General features: G+C 39.5%; 2 long non-coding RNA genes across 2 annotated transcripts; both read left to right on the top strand.

The window, feature by feature from the left end:
* Positions 1 to 327: 327 nt before the first annotated feature.
* Positions 328 to 14,189, top strand: LOC119731690. The gene is made up of 3 exons (XR_005271480.1): positions 328 to 763; positions 3,789 to 5,931; positions 13,977 to 14,189. It is a non-coding gene; the product is annotated as an uncharacterized LOC119731690 (long non-coding RNA).
* A 1,035-nt stretch (positions 14,190 to 15,224) lies between these two features.
* Positions 15,225 to 17,946, top strand: LOC119732255. The gene is made up of 4 exons (XR_005271546.1): positions 15,225 to 15,631; positions 15,980 to 16,068; positions 16,462 to 16,621; positions 17,037 to 17,946. It is a non-coding gene; the product is annotated as an uncharacterized LOC119732255 (long non-coding RNA).
* Positions 17,947 to 18,232: the final 286 nt, after the last annotated feature.

The following is an 18,232-nucleotide window of genomic DNA, read 5'->3' as shown; positions in this document are numbered from 1 at the left end:
GTGGGTACCAGGGACCATGTGCTTTTTTATCACGCATTTATAATTGACGGGCAACGGAGGGCGGAGCACTTTTGAAACTGTCACAATAGTCCAAGTAAGTTTACCCTTTTTGGCCTAAAATCTTATTAATTTCGCCTTCAACGTTACGTAGAAGTGAGGCTGAAGTATTTAACATTACAGTTGATATGTTTGAATTTAAATATTTCTAGTTTTTAGTCAAATGTGAAAAAACAAAATCCTAATGAAAAAAAGTTTATTTTCCTGGGGCACACAAACTAATTTCCAAGAAAGAATTTTCATTATTTTTCTTCTTAAAGACCATTTGTGTTTAGTTGTGAATTTTGGGGGTTAAATGCAAGTACGCCTTAGCCGAAAACTTATCGCCATTTCCAAAGTTAACCGCAAATAAGCCAAAAAAAATTGTAGGGCCTATATTAGTAAACAAAAAAATCACTTCGCGTAAGGCTACTAGTTGTGATGGGACACTTTCCAAAATAACTGGTTCACGCCCAAATATATTTGAAATCATAGCGGTGTTGATTGTGGGAATCGGTTTGCGGAGGTTTACTGATTTTCAGTGACTAGGCCTGCAGGGCGTGGCGCTTTCCAAAATAACTGGTTCGCGTCGTTGCCCCATGCCTAAATCATAGCGCCTAGGCACCAGGGAATTGCCAAACGACATTCTCGATTTTTCACATGCGTCATTTACGCACTCATAAATTGGCGGGCATGGAGAATTTTCAAAACTCTCAGAACGGTAAAAGTAAGTTTGGCACTTTTGGACTGAAAACTGAACCCTTTTGCCTCCAAAAATTACACATAAGCCACTGCACTATTGTAGGTATATCTGAGGTTGTGAAAACATTTCGAAATTGTCTTTTTCAAAGCAAAAATCTCGTCCGTGTTCTCGACTATTTTCTTAGCAGTGGCTATTCTTACGGCATTCGTCTGGTTCCCTAACCTATTACGTAAGGATATTTGGCTCTTGGAAACCAGACTATCAACCGAATGGTTCTCCGACATTATTTCCCTTTTAATAATATCTACTTCAATAAAATTTTTGACTAAAAAATTATAGGGAGAAAATGTATTGCAAAAAAATTTTGCAACCTGACGCCACTATTGTCGGGAAAAAAATGTTGCAACCTGAAATTTTTTTTAAGTATTTCCTAACAAAATTGGAAATATTTTCAGTGCTGCTGCCGGATTTATGTCTTATCATTTTTGCAATGAGTGACCTTCATTGAGATGATATTTGATGAAAAAGTGGCATCAGGTTGCAAAAAAAAATTCTTTTTTTTTTAAACAAAATTTGGAAATTTTTTCTCATTCCAAGATTCAAGAATGTTGCAACTTGACGCTGCTTTTTCTTCATATATCATCTCATTGAAGGTCAGTCATTGCAAAAATGATGGTAAGATATGAATCTGGGACCAAAAAAAACCCATTTCCAATTTTGTTAGGAACTACTTAAAAAAAATCTTGTCTCTCCATAGACTTTGTACACAAGTAGCTTCAGGTTGGAAAACAATGTTGCAACCTGACACCACTTCTTCGATTTGTACAAAGTGTGGGGAGTCAAGAAAATTGTATAAGGATTTCCTAACAAAATTTGAAATGCTTCTTAGTCCCAGATTCATGTCTTGTCAGTATTTTTGCAATGAATGACTTTCGTTGAGATATAATGAAGAAAAGAGTAGCGTCAGGTTGCAACACTTTTTCCAAACATTTTTGCAGTTACTGACACTTAATAATTACTGAGATGATTGTCCTATGTGAAGAAAAAATGGACCTTCAGCGGTTGCAATATTCTTTTCAAAAGTATAGGGCAGTACAAATATTGTGATAGATCCTGGAATATTTTTTTTTTTGGGGGGGGGGGCAATGCGTGACGAAAGCAAATGAAAATGGCATTACGGCTGTCATAATAAGCCACTAATTATATGAGTAGCATTAAGCCGAGGAAATTATTTCTGTGGGCATGGTGGGGTGGGGGGGTCTTGCAAGTGTGTAAGAAGGACACTCTATCAATTATAAGTGAATTTAACTTGAAAAAAAGTCCTACACACTAACTTTTAAGAAAGAATGTTCAATTTTAGACTGAAAATTATAGGTAAAATTTGTTGTTATGTAGGCCTAACCCCAGGACATGATAGTATCTAGACAGCTGACATTGGTACCATGTTGGAATATAAGCAGGGTGAATTTTGTGGAAAGAACTAGGGCATGGATTTGACAAAATGATGGGGGTAAAACACTAGTAAGAATGTTACATTTACTCCCCAAGTCCTGTTCAAAATGATAAGAGCACAGTGTCAATCTAAATTTGAAAAAAATGACCGCTTTAAATTAATTGAGTCTACAAATGTAATTTTGAGTGAAAAAGACCTTGTATATTATTGAGCAAACCCCCAAAATTACAGGAGTCCTTTTTGGAAATGCCATGTACAATGTACTGGGTGTGCATATGGGTATGGATGTCAAATCAACTAAGCAATTATATGCACAAAACTGCAATGTATATGGGACAGTGAACCAGATCATTACTCATTACTTTTACTAGTGTTCAGATATTTTACACATTGTTGCATATGTAATTTGAAATACATTTATTTTAATAAGGCCAAAAAAAAATTAAAGTTCTGCTTCCGGTTTTTTTTGTTTTTGTTTTGCCTTGCAGCTTCAAGTTGAAGAGTTCAGGGTGTAATTCATATCCAAACTCATTTTTCAGAACTTGAAAACTGATTAGGCCAAAAAAAATATAGTTCTGCTGCCGTTGACAGGGCATTTGAAAATAGCGTAGGTACTAGGGAAATTTGTTTTGCCAATTTTTTTGTGTATGATCATATGGAGGCATCTGCCTGTAGTCAAGGGTAAAAGGCATAAAGTGATGGTTTGGGTGTTTTTTTCTCATTTTTCCAATTAAAAAAAAATAGGGTAGGGGCTGTCAGAATAGCGTAGGTAGGGAAACCAGAAGCAGAACTATTATTTTTGGGGGGCATAGTACATGTATTGTTCAATCATAGTAAAGATTTCAAATTAAGCTTATTCAACACCACCAATCACATGGCCCTTGAAAGACTTGTACCTTGAGAGAAAAAGAACCTTTTTGTGGTTTAGGTCTATAAAAAATTATATTCTTCTATTATGCGCATAAATTGCAGTTGGTTTGCCACCCAGACCCAGAGTGCATTGTGGGTACATTGCCTACATGAAGAAAAATTCAAATTTCCAATTGCCATTTCAATTGTTTTATTATACTCAACCAAAAAAGGAAAGTCCCCTTAATTAATACTGTTTTGTCTAACTCAAAAACTACTGGGCACATCTTGCTCAAATTACAACTGATCAGTAAAATTCCTTAGCAATCTAGCCATACTCTTTGTTTAGCCCAACACAGTGATAATGTGTACAAAATTATGCAATTTATGGCAAATGGTACTGAGAAAAAAGTTGCACTTTAAATGTGCAAGGTGAGTGTGGACCACAACTTGCACGTATTCAAAAGTGCAACTGTTTTCTGTATCATTTGTCATAAATTGCATTAATTCGTACACATTAATTATCACTGTTTTTGGCCAAATAAAGAGTATGGCTGGATTTCTAAGGTAATTTTGTACTGATTTGTTGTTATTTGAGAGAGAGGTACTCAATAGTGTTTGAGTTGCCCAAAAAAGTATTGGAAGGGGGACTTTCTTTTTTGGTTGAGTGTATTAAGATGTTTACTTCATGCTCCCAAATGTCTGTCATTTAAAACTTATGAGTTGCTCTCTTCTGTTATTTTACAGACGGTTATCATGACAGCTAGATTCCAAGCCAGCAAACCACATCAAGCCAAACTTCAAACTGCTGAAGGAATGCCAGAACTTGCCATCAAAGTCATTGCCACTCTTGGCTTGTCATGTTTTATACTGTGCCCGTCGAACAATAACATGCTCCAGATCTGAGTACCTGGAAACTCTAGGGCCAACTTCCTAGGAGCCAGCATTGAAATAATTTAGTTGAACTTAAACCTTAATGTGAGTTATTTAATTTAAAATGAATAATTAGCAAAATGGAATAAATATTCAGTATGTTCAGTCATGAATAAATATAAATGCCTTGAACTAAGTCTTCAAATTGATTTAAAATAATCCAGAGTAAACCTTACAACCAACCCAAAGTCAGTGCTAATGCAAGTAAAGTTAAAATTCAAATACTATTTTATAGCAACTTACTTGACAATAAAAGGCAAAAGTATATTAAGTTTATATCTCAATAAGATAGATACCTTGAACTAAATCTTCAACTTAATTTAACAGAAATGAGCAAACGTTTAACAGCACAGTGAATGTTGACAAACCTAAGGTCAAACCTTATTAATGTAAAATTAAACTTTACATTTTAAGTCGCTTAGGAGGGTAAATCCAGTTTTGAATACAAATACAATGTATATAGCATCCAAGTATGCCAAAGTCATTTTGTTTATAAACTGCACGGAAGTGTAGACCCTTGCAGCATTTTCTGAGGTCCTTCCCCTGCATGCACCATTAACAGTTAACCACAGCACTATCCTTCCCTATTTTAACCACTAACCAGCACAGACCCATCAAAATGCTGCAAAGGCAAGAAAATATTTACACAAATTCATTTGTGTGGTTTTTCAAAGCTGGATTGCCACAAAATATTTTTCTTAGTGTTATATAAACAATAATTATGGAATAGCAAAAACAATAAGTTAGCATTACATTTGACTTAACTGTGAACATAAAATGAATTTTTTAAAGTTTTCAACTAAAAAAAAGTACTATTTAATCTCTCCACCTATAAATTCTGATGAAAGGGAAATTATTTTGAAATCTGCGTGGACAAGCAAAACTGAAATTAAATTAAACTTGGATGGAAATGATAAAATTATAAAGTAATCAGCTGACAGAGGACACCTAAATATAAATGTTATATTTAAGCCACAAGAGAAAGCCTTTTAAAGAGGTGAAAACCTTTAAACAATGAACAATAATCACAGCATATATTTAAGTTAAAATATAGTCTTAACTAGTTTGAATGAAGTTGGCCTGGACAAACTAGGGACAATGGTCAGTATGGAGCAGGAAATTTAAAAGTATTTGAGTGCCTTCATAGAGAAACCCTGAACATCGCCTCCAAGTCACCCCCGGACAGACGGTGACAACTGGAAAGACAAACTGTGAACTCATGAAGATGACATTTTCAGGACAGGTGAACTTTAAAAGATTTCATCCAGAGGACTTTGTGATGAACAGATATGTAAGCCACAGTGTGCGGAAGGAGGCAAATAGTCAACCAACAATGTGCAAGACAAACTATGAAATCAGGAGGATGACATTGTCAGGGCGCCGGGAACTATACAAGATTCCATCCCGAGGACAGTGTGAGGAACAGATATGTAAGCCACAGTGTGCAAAAGGAGGCAAATCATCCAGTGAGGGATTCACTACTGAAACAAAGGACAAGGAATTTGTTATAGAAATGCCTGATTTGGACGAAAGATCAACAGAAAAGACAATTAATGCTGCAGCAACTTTCAGAAGAAGGATGGATCTGACTTTAACAACTGATTTTTAAGTGTCGCCTTTCTCCAGTGCTGACTTGGGGAATAGCCTACTAGCTGCTGCATAACTCTATATCTTAATCTTGGAAGCACAATTGAAGGACACCCCTACCTTGGACTCTATGCCATTTTGGAAGCTACACTTGGAGGATGCGCTTCTTTAGAAGGACCGACTTGAACTTTGGGAAACTTTGACTATGTTGCACGAGTGGAAATCAACTTTTGACAAGGTGCAACTATGAAATTATGAGGATGACATTGTCAGGTTCATTCGGAGCACAACGAGGCTTTCTGAAGTTAGGAGACGTGGAGTTCACCATCTTTACTACCAGTGGAGGATGTCTCATTCTGAAAAATCAGAGGTAACTTTTTTGATTACATTCTTAAAAAATTTCAGGGATTCATTTGATGCCATTTTTTCCCCAAAGAGTTTTGTGAGCTCACATAAAAAAAGAGGAAGAATAAGGTTTTTATTTGACATGTGACCATTCTGCCAATGCCCATTCACATTGGATGGAAAAAGAGTACCAAGATTTCCATTTGCAATTAGAATTTTGATTTCCAATGGTTCTTAAAAAAGTGGCCTTTATACCCCTAAATGAGACAAACTTATTACATTATTTTACAATTTGAAACAAAAAAAATGACTGGAGTGGGGTTTGGACCAGGGGTATAAAAACTCAGCTTTTTTGTTTTGGATTTCAACTTTTTCTCTCACTTGCTTTAAACAAAAGTACAGGAGATTTCCAAAGTTCAGCTTTTTTTTACACCTTTATCAGCTGTTTTCAGCTATTTTTATCTGTGGTCACTCACACCCTGTAGGAACTTAAAATGGTCAGAAAAAGTGGTATCAAGTAGTTCCGCACTTTTTGAGGCATCCATATTTAAGTATTCGGCAATCATCTGGATAGTCATATGACACTATCATTGTCCAATCAGAAGCCAGTATTTGGCCTCATTAGCATAATTTATGAGCAAAGTTTGAAGAACCATCTGGTCTCACCATATTCACATAGGAGGGGTGTTGACTCCGTGAGTGAAGTCAAGAGCGTAGCAATAAAGATGTAATTGTAGGAATGAGTTTTCACGTTTATTGAAAAGTATGAATTAATGGTGATTGCCCAACTGTAGAATCAACCTTGGAAAAAAAATGTTATTGACCATGTTGAACATCTTAGAATATGGAGCAATCCTTAATTAGACTTGTTGTAAAGGACAGATCCTGGCACTCTATGTAATTATTTTATTTAAGAGTTGGGTCAGTCATGTTTAAATACCCCCCCCAAAAAAAATGGCATTAATGAAAACAAAGGTACTATTGAAAAAAAAAAAAAATTGAACCACCCACCGATGCTAAATGCCACTGTTCTTGTTGGTGAATTTGGTTATGCCAATGAAACTAAGTAATTTAGACACCCAAGTGTAGGTGTGTACTTCATAAACCCAAATAGCTACTAAATAGGCCTATGCAGGTCATTAATTCTTCGTTAAGTGTCTACATTTGCGTCCCTTACAGTCGGGTATAGCCATGGGGGTTGGGAGGCATGCCCCCCCCCCCCCCATTTTCCGTGCCACCCCCCCCTCCCCCGATACCCCCCCCCCCCCCCCCCCCCCCCACCAAAATACTGATAATGCCCAACTGGGAAAAACTACAATAGGACGTTTGTGATATGTGCCTCCCAGGATATTCTGATCCCCCCACCCCCCCACTAAAAAAAATCCTAGCAACGCCATTGGTCCCTTGACGCTGTAAAGACACAAATGCACAACTTCAGCATATGATTTTTTTTGTGGATTTATGTTTAACATAAATCTGATAATAAATGATCTTTAAAAGCTAGAAAACAGTTTATATTTTTCTTTATTTTCTGATGTTTGATGTCAACCCAAGGAAAACCCATGTCCCGATCGTAGTATGATAATTTTCTGATTGTTTTGTTTGGTGGGAGGACTTTTCTTAATGAAAATACTCTTAAACAATAGGTATTTACTACTTAAATGTATTCAATCCTTCAAACAATGCCGTTATAGATCAATTAAATCCTAAATTTTATAGTTTTTGTCGGAAAAGTTTGTCCCGAGGAGTTAAGTCGGATATATCGTCACATTCCTATGCAGCACCCACAATTGTTAATAAAAACCGAATAGAAACGCTGCTTCGGTCTTTGTACATGAATGAGATGTGACAGTGCATTGTGTTCAAATTTTCTCCAGGTATGATGACTAAAAACCCATTAAAACCAGGATTTTAGCTCAATTAGATGTGCGCACCTTTATTCGGTGTCATCTCTGAAAACATGCACTATTAATGTTTTTATTATCAAAAGTATTCAAGAATACGATCAGAATTGTGTATAAACTTCCCAAGCACATGTGGTATTCAAGCTTCAAAATAACATAAAACTGTAGATGGCACTAAAACAGTTTGATATTTAATTTTGTCAGCTCCGTCACAGTCGGTTTGACAGTGACGGAGATGATTTCTTGACATTTTTTTTAGTCGATAATGGTACTAAAATAAGGATGATAATGGATTGGTTTAATTATGTTAAAACCCCCTATTCACTGGCTATTAATTATTCTATGTCACGTATTTCAAAAAGCTCTCGTTTCAATTTACTCGGCTTCACATGTATTCAAATATTGTCATTTCCATCACAAAAGTTGTGACGGATATGACTTTTTCATTTTTTCATACGCTACAACATTGAAAGTTTAATGTTGATAAAATGTTTAACTTTGACTTCCCCACTTTTAAAAAACTTTTTTCCACAATTTATAAATGCGCAAAGTAGACACTTACTGAAGAATAACCCACACATTTATTCTGCCGACAGGCTCAATCGCTAAAAGATTTAATCAACCAACTAGCACCCTATCGGTGCATTTTTTTAATGACTCCCTAGGACCCAAGCCAGTCGGCTTTGGGCATAACTCGCCTCGAGACAGGTACGCCTCCGGAGTTATTTTGATTATCTTTGTTTTCCGTAAAGGCCTTGGGGAGAAAGTGGGTCGTATTCCGAAGAGAAGTGCAGTTTAATTTCTCAACAAGATCTGCTAGTTGCCCCACACGTGGGGCCCCTGTCCGGAAGTCAGACTTTCGGCCATTCAGGGGACTATACAGGAGGAATACAGCAGTCTCTGACCTTTCCCTGTTCTCTGTTTGTCCTCTAAGCTTGCGGTGAGCTAGGGCCTAGCGAGACGTATATCCATAGAGGTCATTCCCTTCCCACCTGACCGTTTCAGCTAGCTCAGGGAGCTGAGTAAGCTAGAAGAGGACGTTGGGTATATCAACAGAAGTCGTTCCCTGCCCTTCGGTCGTCCTAGACTATCTCGGTAGCAAGCGGCTATAATGAGATAGCGGCAAGACCTTCGTGGGTAGACCGCGACCACTGGCCATTCCCTTCTCTTCGCTGTCTTGCCTAGCTCTGAGAGCTAGTTAGTGTAAAGAGAAGCTTCGTAGGGTTTATTGACCAGTGGTCGTTTCCTTTGGCCGTTCTTAACTTTCTCGGTGGTGCGATAATAGTACAAGAAGAGATGGTAGTGAGTCCCATGCAGAGCCATCACCGTAGTCTGTTAGGGTCACCCGTGTTCCACGGTGTGACCATCATCAGAGGTACGTCCTACGATATGGAACACTACGATAGCACTGGGAAACTTCCCCGTACAGTACAACCTCGGTTCATCAGGTGACCAGTCATAAGGGTCCCATGGTAAAAAGGGCGCATCAAAGACCTCCAGCGGTCCAAAGGGTAAAAACCCAAAAAGGGACTGCTTGTCGCTTGATCACGTCAACGGTTTTTGGACCATCAGCGTCACCTAGCCGCCTGGTGTCGATCTTCTGTGGTTTCAACAGAGTTTCCTCGACTCGTCCCCGACCTGCTGGCCCCAGCAACTCCTGGGGATGACCAGTCACTGGATGGACGTCAAGATTCATCTGCGGCCCCGTCTCCACATTCATCACGCTCTGAGCTTCCTGCTACCACTCATGCAGGACGGCGGGATTCGCAGTGACTGACCCGCCTCCGGTCCTCCCCCAATTCGGGCCACGGATTCACAGTAAAGTCACCCGAGTAGGCCCTATCTTATCTAGGTTTTACACAGGCAATTAAGAGAATCAAGTCACCCAATAAGAAAAGGAAACACAAGAAAGCGCCGTCTTCTTCAGGGGATTCCCCAGTAATTCAACACATTGGCTTAAGAATTCAAATTGTATTCACAGAAATCTTTATAAGGCTTTCCAAGACATCACTCTTTCGCTGGCAGCCCTAACTAAACAACAACAGTGGAGATCGGCACCAGTGAACGCTTGGACATTTCTGGAACCAGATCCAGGTTTAATCCTGCCAGATCTGCACAGGATAAGAGGGAACACGCTGGGTACCCCGGATCCTATAATCAGCTCCTATAATCCACCCACTCCGGGCGCCCCTGAGATCTCCTGCGGAAATTTCTTTACACCGTTCTATGAATTTCCACACTTCTGTTCAAGATGTTTGTGACACAGATGTCAACAGTGCTCCCCCCCCCCCCTTCCACTAACTCTCATGATGTAGAGGTCACAGACCCGTCAGGATTTGGCCCGCCGTTGGGAGAATTGAAGCAGCCTCCAAGTTATCATCAACTTCGTAGCTTTTCCGCTGTTCAGGAGTACCGCCTTTGCCAATTTCTGAACCCCCTTCCGGAGAACTATTAAGCCGTCGCCAAGCTAAGAAAGAGAAGTCTCACCATAAAAGACATTGTTAGGCCTAATTGTCAGAATCAGAGTCTTCATCTGACAGATCCCAATAGGTGGCTAAACGTCGTAAAAACTCAGGATCAGTCTTCACGATAGACTTTTTCCAGGCATTCTCGGCCTATGTTTCGGCCATGTCAGTGATTCCCCCCTTTGTACTCAACTCGCACCCAGTCAAACACACAAGCTATGTTACGCCCATTGAACCAGTGCTAAGACCAACCCTTCCCACCCGAGTGGCCATCACACAAGCCACTGGCCTCCCAGTTTACCGGGGGTTGGTGTCGATGACTTTCTGGAAAGTCAGCGGCCCCTCATCGTCGGCCATTCTCGGACAAAAGCCTAGTTAGCCTACCGAGCCCTTCACGAAACGTCCTTGACCATACGTCTTGGGTTCCTGTTCAACGAGAAGAAATCACACTTAACCCGGGTACAGACACCAACGTTCTTGGGGGGGCCATATGCTCAATTTCAAATTTTTGCAACCGCAGTCCTGAATAAATTCACGACCGGTAATAAATACATTCACGACAGGTCGTGAATTGTATTGCAAATGCAATTCATGCATCAACCACGAAGGAGGCACACGGTCAGCCTGACTGTGCCTCCTCGTGTGGGAGTTACTCCATTGGTGCTGGGATTCCAACATAACGCTAAAAGCCACACACATCCCAGGCACGGACAATACTGTAGCAGACGCCTTCTCCAGGGGAAGGATTCGGCCAACGCAATGGATGCTACAGCCTCGAGTCGTCGATTCCTAGCTGGCCTCTTACTTCCTCAGTTATTTGAGCAAAAATTTTTAAGATTTAGGGGTGTTTTTTTTTCGTTGGTTTAAAATACAGGGTGGGTCAAAAAAAGCAAAACCCAAACCCCCCAAATATATTTTATATTTAAAAAATATGTAGCACCAAACATAATAATGACTTGAAAGCCACTTTCATAAGCTATACTTTTAGATGAAAAAAATGACTGAAATTGCTCAATCCATTCAAAGAATATCACCATTTAAACGGAATGACCCTCAAATCTGTTTCGTCAAAAAAAAAAGCAGTTTATTGTGTATTCTGATTGTTAGGAACAACAAAGAAAAACTGTAGGGTACAATATCTTTATTAACAACCCTGGTTAGACGAATAATATGATTTTTAAAATCCACTTTTTTAAAAGACATGCCTTCAAAAGGACTTTTTTGAATATTGTTAACTTTTAAATTGAGGTTTTATCGCCATGGTGATGTTTGAACGATTCTTGAAATCACATTTTTGGACGAAAGAGGTGTAAGGGTCATTCCTTTTAAATGGTGATATTATTTGAAGGGATTGAGCAATTTCAGTAATTTTTTTAAATTGGCTTTCCAGTGATTATTAACTTTGGTGCATATTTTAAAAAAAGGAAACATTTTGGGGGGTTTGGGTACTTCTTTTTTTTTTTACTCACCCTGTATTGTTACTTGACTTTTAAACCTTTTGTTGTGAACATGGACATTGAATTCAAGTTTAAAACTAAAAGAGAGAAGCAATCTCATGTCTACAAAAATTAAATCATGTGGTCCTCCATGTTTTAATTCAGTCCAGTTTCAATTTTAAGAATTAGGGGCTAGGATGTGCACATGTATTTGTAAATAATTCATCGGCTGATTGGCGCGCAGCAAGACAAATCGTATAAAATAATTATTGTAGTTCAAATACATGCGACTGGTATCTTGCAGAAAATTCCCACATGGTAGTGGTACAACACATTTTGAAGGTGGATTCGTCATTTTGTTATGTAAAAAAAAGACTTTCAGAATTGGTCATGGACGCCGGCCCGCGCGCTGCCACTGGCGAACTACGATCAAATTTCCCTGGCTAGAAAGCAACACATTGTGTTACGTCTAGCCAGAACATCTACTCTCTAGTGCTAAAACTTGCTTTATGGCAATTCTGCTGATTGATGAAGTTGTCCCTTTTAAGTACCAAATTTATCAGATTTGAATTTTCAGCAATGCGATTAAAATCAAAACCTTAAGCTTTCGCATCGCAACTTTCTTCATAAAAAAATCAGCAAGTTGCCGTCGTTTTATAGAGGGATCAATTTATACCTTCAGGGATGTTTCAATGTCTTTTTCCAGGGTTTTAATTGTTTCACGAGAATGTCTTTACAAAAATTATATGATGACGTGTAAGGAGGTCGCCCTTTTCCTCCCCCCCCCCCCCTTTCTCAATTTGATGAGGGGCACGTGCCCCCGTGGGTGCCCCCCCCCCCCCCACTGGACCCAAGCCTGGTGGTCTCAAGCCTCGTCAGGCCAGTAGATAGACACACGGCAGTGCACACTGACTTTGCTTCTAGCAGATCCAATGCTGCATTTGTAGTTAGCCAGCACTTCATCGTGCATCTAAGATTACTTGGTGCAGTTTGAGCGGATGAGCAAATTCATCTCCTGGAATGAAGAAAACAGTGAGAGGCCTACATGTACCTGTTAGTGGCGTTGAAGAGTCAGATGCTGGAGGTTGCCTGCTCCTTGACAAAGGACTAACATTGTCCTACAGTGAACTGGTCAAAGCCATCACGCCAAACTGATAGAGGCAAGCTGGGGAGACGGTTTCTGATCTGGGTCTATAAGAAAGCTGGTTCCCTGTGCTTACCTCGATAGTGGATCCATGTTCCATTAGGTCTCAATCAATAGTTCAAAAATACACTGGACGTACAACTTCAGTGGGCACTTTTCCTGAGAAAGCCCTGACGCTTGATGAAGCAGTGGAAATTGCAGTGGGAGGCAGAAGCGTGGTTCAAGACAGAGCAAGTGGGGCCGTCACGTCCAGTCTTGCCTCACCCCAAAAAGGAGGAAACTCTTAGTTCCATGGCCACTGACCAGATTCTGTCGATGCAGCAGGAACTCTTGCAGTTGCAGCACTGCAGTCTGATGGAGAAGAGAAAACTGGAAGTTTGGAAGTCTGGATCATCTCCAAGCATTGTGGCCACTGCAAAACGGCAGGCAGCCTGCGGCAAGCAGTCCTACTGCCGCCTGGCCGGAATACTTCTCAATAGTTGGGACTTAAGCGCTCACGGATTTACCGTGAACATCTCTTTACATTTGTAACAATACGGGGCTGTATTGTGCGATAATGCTGCTCATTAATGAGTGTTTGTTTATCAAAGCGTTTAATACAGAATAAAACTTTATTTTCAGCAATCACAAATGACCAATCAGTCTTGCATGTCTGTACACGTAAAGCCTGGCCTGTGATTGCACAATAGACCGCCAGGATGAGTCGTTCACAACGATTTGTACGGGTTGCTCCATTCTAAAAGATGTTCATAACAGTAGGTTCTTTAGTTGGAAAATCGTAGTTATTTTGTATTTCAATCAATGAGAAACTCTTTACGATGAGGTAGAATTATCTCTGTTGGTACCTATACCTAAAATTCATTTACCAGGTTAGCACGCTTTCTTTACCAATGGTGTTGGATCAGTTGACTCTTTGCACTTTGCTCACGAGGCTTCTGATGGGTCAGTGATTATGTCATATATTATGATGCCCATTTGAACATATTCGTATGGAATTTGCACAATAAAATATTATTATATTGACTATCCAGATGATGGAAGGCAGAATTGATGTGTTTTGCTCAGCACTTCAACATGATTTTTCTTCTTTCATTAATTTGAAATATTTTTGCTCTGTTTAGGTCTGCAGGTACTCCTAAGATGTTATCTGGCTGTGAACATGACCAAGACGCCTGGATTGCAGAAGGCTTCACCAGAGGGTGCCCGATGGACCTAACATCTTAAATAGAGGCCGGGGGACAAGATTGCATGTTCATAAGGTGAGGTAACCATTGTATGCAGGCTTGAACATGTACAAGACCCCCGGATGTTGCCGTACAGTTTGCAAGTGGAGTCGCTTGGATTGTGTGGTAGATTAGAACGAGGGGGACAAGGTTGCATGTAAACCCAGGTGAGGTAACCATTTCTCTGCAGCTCTTCTAGGCCACATGCCTCAAGACTTGTCCCCCTGGATGAAGAGGAGTCATTTGATGGGTTGTTCAGAGTGAGTCAGACCAAGTTTGCCCATTTCTTTTTTTTCCATTTGCAAGCAAATTTGAATTTTTTCTGACTGGTTGATGCTGTGGCAACTGCATCTCATGTGAACCAAGTATGTTTTGGCTTTAATTTGGCTTCTTAAAATATAACTGCCATCGATAAAATGGAAATATTTTGGGGTTCAAATTTGCTTGTAGATAAAATAAACCTGAACCATCCTGGGAAAATGTAAGTAAAAGCAAAGTTAGTGAGTATCTTTCGAATTAGTTCGTTTGCTAAAGTGGAGGGAAATTGGATAAAAAAATTGCCAACTTAATGGAATTAACTGGCATTTAAAAAGGTATTTCTGTAATCTCAAATTGTTTGTCTTTATGGCCTACTTTTTTGCCCTCCAAAAAAGACGAAACAAAAAATCCTCAATTTTTGTTTACATTTTTTATTCTATTTCCCCAGGGTGGTTCAGATATGTGTTTGTGATGGGTAAGGTGGTGGTGGGGGGGGGGGGGGGGGGGGGAGAGGGGGGAGGGGGGGGGGAGTGTTTTTGATCATGGATTATATCTGCTCCAGGGGGAGCAAATACACAAACACCATTTTACTCCTTGGCGGAGAACAGCAAAAGCTGTTAATGGTCATCACAATCATTTCATAAAAGTGGTAATTATAACTCAAAATCAAATTTCTACTACATATGCCCATGGAACATTAAGTTAGGATATAAGGAACTGGGTGTTTGATCCATCACTGCTGCAAGGCCCCACTAATTAAATCTGCTTGAACTAGTGCATTGCCTTTAGGGCATAAACACATCCATTACTTACCATTGGGGCCATTTTTATTTTTTTCTATGGGCTAAGGGGTCCGAACCTGTCACGTGCAATGGGTCCAATGATACTGAAAGCGTGGTGGTGCGATTGAAAGGGTGTACCATCGGCGCGGTACAAACCTGAGCAACGGCCTGGAAACAGGATGCTTGTCTTAAAGGTGCGGGTAGTCGTGTCCCTTTTTAGGGGTGTGGCCCTGTTATCATATTTGGTGAGCAAACGCTGCTACGTCCTCTAATCACCCCCCGATGGGGGACGGGGGTTGAGGGGCGGCATGCATAGAAGTTAGGGCACCCCTTGGGGTGGACCGGACAGTGGCATTGGTACGCCCTTGTCACAGCGATGGGCCCGATGATACGGAAAGCATGTTGGGGCTGGTATCCTGGGACCTTCACGTGGTGGCCCTGTTTTGACTAACCTGACCAGGATATTCATCATGCTGTGGATGGAATGAAGATGGCTTCAGTGTGTTATTAAAGGTGAGCATCAAACAGGCATATTAAATGTTTCAGACTTTTGCCTGGAAAAAAAAGATTTTTGACAAAAATTTAGACCTTCAGTTTTAATTGACAATCATCTCATTCCTGATCAAACCAGTTTCATAAAAATCATCATTTTGTAAGTCAATGTTGAAGTTTTGTTTTAATTGTCCAGGAAGCTTGAGTAAAGTAAACAAAAATCCTTAGTTAAATGGAAAAAGGAGCCCCAAAAATGTTGAGAATGATATTTTACCTTGCAAATATCCAGGTCTGAGCTTTATCTCTATAGTCTCTCTAGAGATATCTGGCACTTAAGTTTCTGTTGTTCTCTTCATTTTTCACTTATAGCCAAAATGTGATATGCGAAACATGTCAGAGACAAGATATCTGCTGCGGTATAAATCGTGGACAAGGACTACCAGCTTTACATGTATAAGGTAAATGATTTTGGATTTATACTTTTAATTGATTGTAATTATTTCCAAGAAAAGTGGGTTTTTTTTTTACTTTATTCTCACATTGCATAGCCTCTTTTATCCCAAAGTGCATTTGGAATTTCTGGTTTTATGGCTATATTCCTCATATTTCAAACCATTGTTACTTTGGAATGATTTTGTAATTTTTTGTTATTTAGTACAGCCAAAGAGTGGCTTTGTCAGAATGCCAGCTAACTGTCATGAATAAAAGCCTGGAACTTGACAAAAGGAATGACTTTATTTACATGTGCACTTGAAGATCCAATGTATGAATAAAGCATGACATTCAATTGTTATTGGTCTCCTTGCTTCAATTTGTTATGACTCAACATTTTCAATTGATCTAATTTTCAGGTTGTACACTACTACCACCCAACACCATCGTCTGGGTGCACTTGCATCCTGGCTCTACCTTAGCCTTCCTGTGACAGCATTCAACCTCTGATTAGCCAGATCAACCTCTAATTACACAAATACTGCGATCCCATCATATCTCCTACCTTGGCTCAAAGGGGTCAGTATATAATTGAAAAACACACTTTTGTTTTACTTATTGTACATCATGTTGCTTTTTGCCAACTAGTTGTAGTCGGCCAACCTTTCAACAACAACTTTTTACACAGGAATGCAAATTTGAGGGAGGTTTGCTTGCACACTAAGGTCACCAGGTGGCTTTTTTGTAGGGGATACCCACTGTCCTGATCTTGAGATTAAATTTTGCAATTATATTCCTGGCCAAAGTAAACTCCTCCCCCCCCCCCAAAAAAAAAGCTTAGAACTGAAGTTGCAGATAGAAAATTAGGAGCACTTGACTATACATGTATTCTGGACAAAACTCTCTGTAGATAAGAAAATGTTATTTTTCTCTGCTGAAACACTTTTCTAATGAAATCTCTTTTTTTGTTTCTGTCTCGGACTGTCTCCTGCAGGTGGACCACACAGCAATTACGACAGTCTTGTCATCATCATTCGAATTTGCACTTATATCAGTCACGTAGTGATGGAGAGACATTCCTGGAGTATAAGTCTGGTCAGCATCAGACACAAACGATGCAACTGATCATTGAGTGATCATTTGATGGGGAGGGGGCACACGTTCAGCCAATTAGCCCCCTTTCTTCCACCTCGACCAAAACTGGATAGATGCAAATTAAACTGAATCATCGAAATGAACCAAACGCCATACGCGATGCATGCCTCGCAATGTGACTTGACAGTTAATTAGAACTGTGTCAAGTTTGCCATACTTCTGAACTGTTGCTGATATTGATGTCTTTCTTCGTCGGGCCAGAAGAAAGGGATGCAATGCTCAAACTGTACATATGTAGACGGCATGTGATCACTGTATGACCCCTTTCTATGGAGAAACCATTGTGCGTGCTTTGAACCTTTTTGATTGAAAACCGTGACGGAACTTTTCATCATCAGAACTTTCATGAGTGGTGGTGGGAAATAATGAGACTGCTGAGTTTTCAAAATGTTTGATATTTGAATTGTGTTTTATTCTTAAAGATATATTTAAAAGTCAGTTGGTTAACATGTTTGTATTTTTTGCTGTAAGGGCATCCTTTTATACCCAATGGTTCTCATTATTACCAACCAATGCCATTAACCCCAAAAGATGTGAGGGTGTTGCATTTTCGGTCTATCGTTTACCTTTACTGTTTGTCATGCCTACTACGACAACCAAAATGAAAGTGAGCTGCATCTTGCAAAAATGAAGTCAAGTACATTGCCAATAATGGCTTTGTTGTTTTGTTATTATAGGCGAGCTTGCAAACATCTTTGCACTATTAAACAAGAGACTATACGCACTTGGCATCATTTACTTTATCCATCTACATCTATACAGGGTGAAATTGTATTTTTATTTTTTTTAGATTTGTATTGTTAATTGCTGGCTGACTGACCTACTTCAGAGGCCAGAAAATGAGAACCATAGAAATAAAAAGGGCACCCTGATATTCTTTTAATATTGTATGATGGAACTTTTTAATGCTAAGAAAAAAAAATCTTTTTAAATTGACATTCGAAAATGCATTTTTCAGTATGGATGAAACTACCAGGCAATTTGTGCAAAAACATACGGGGCTTTACAGAGAGAGAAAGAGAAAGAGGCGCAAAG

Source organism: Patiria miniata, unplaced genomic scaffold (genome assembly GCF_015706575.1).
Source record: "Patiria miniata isolate m_02_andy unplaced genomic scaffold, ASM1570657v1 HiC_scaffold_24, whole genome shotgun sequence".
Classification (NCBI taxonomy): Eukaryota; Metazoa; Echinodermata; class Asteroidea; order Valvatida; family Asterinidae; genus Patiria; species Patiria miniata.
The sequence above is the reverse complement of the archived record's forward strand: the minus strand, read 5'-3'. Positions and strand labels throughout refer to the sequence as shown.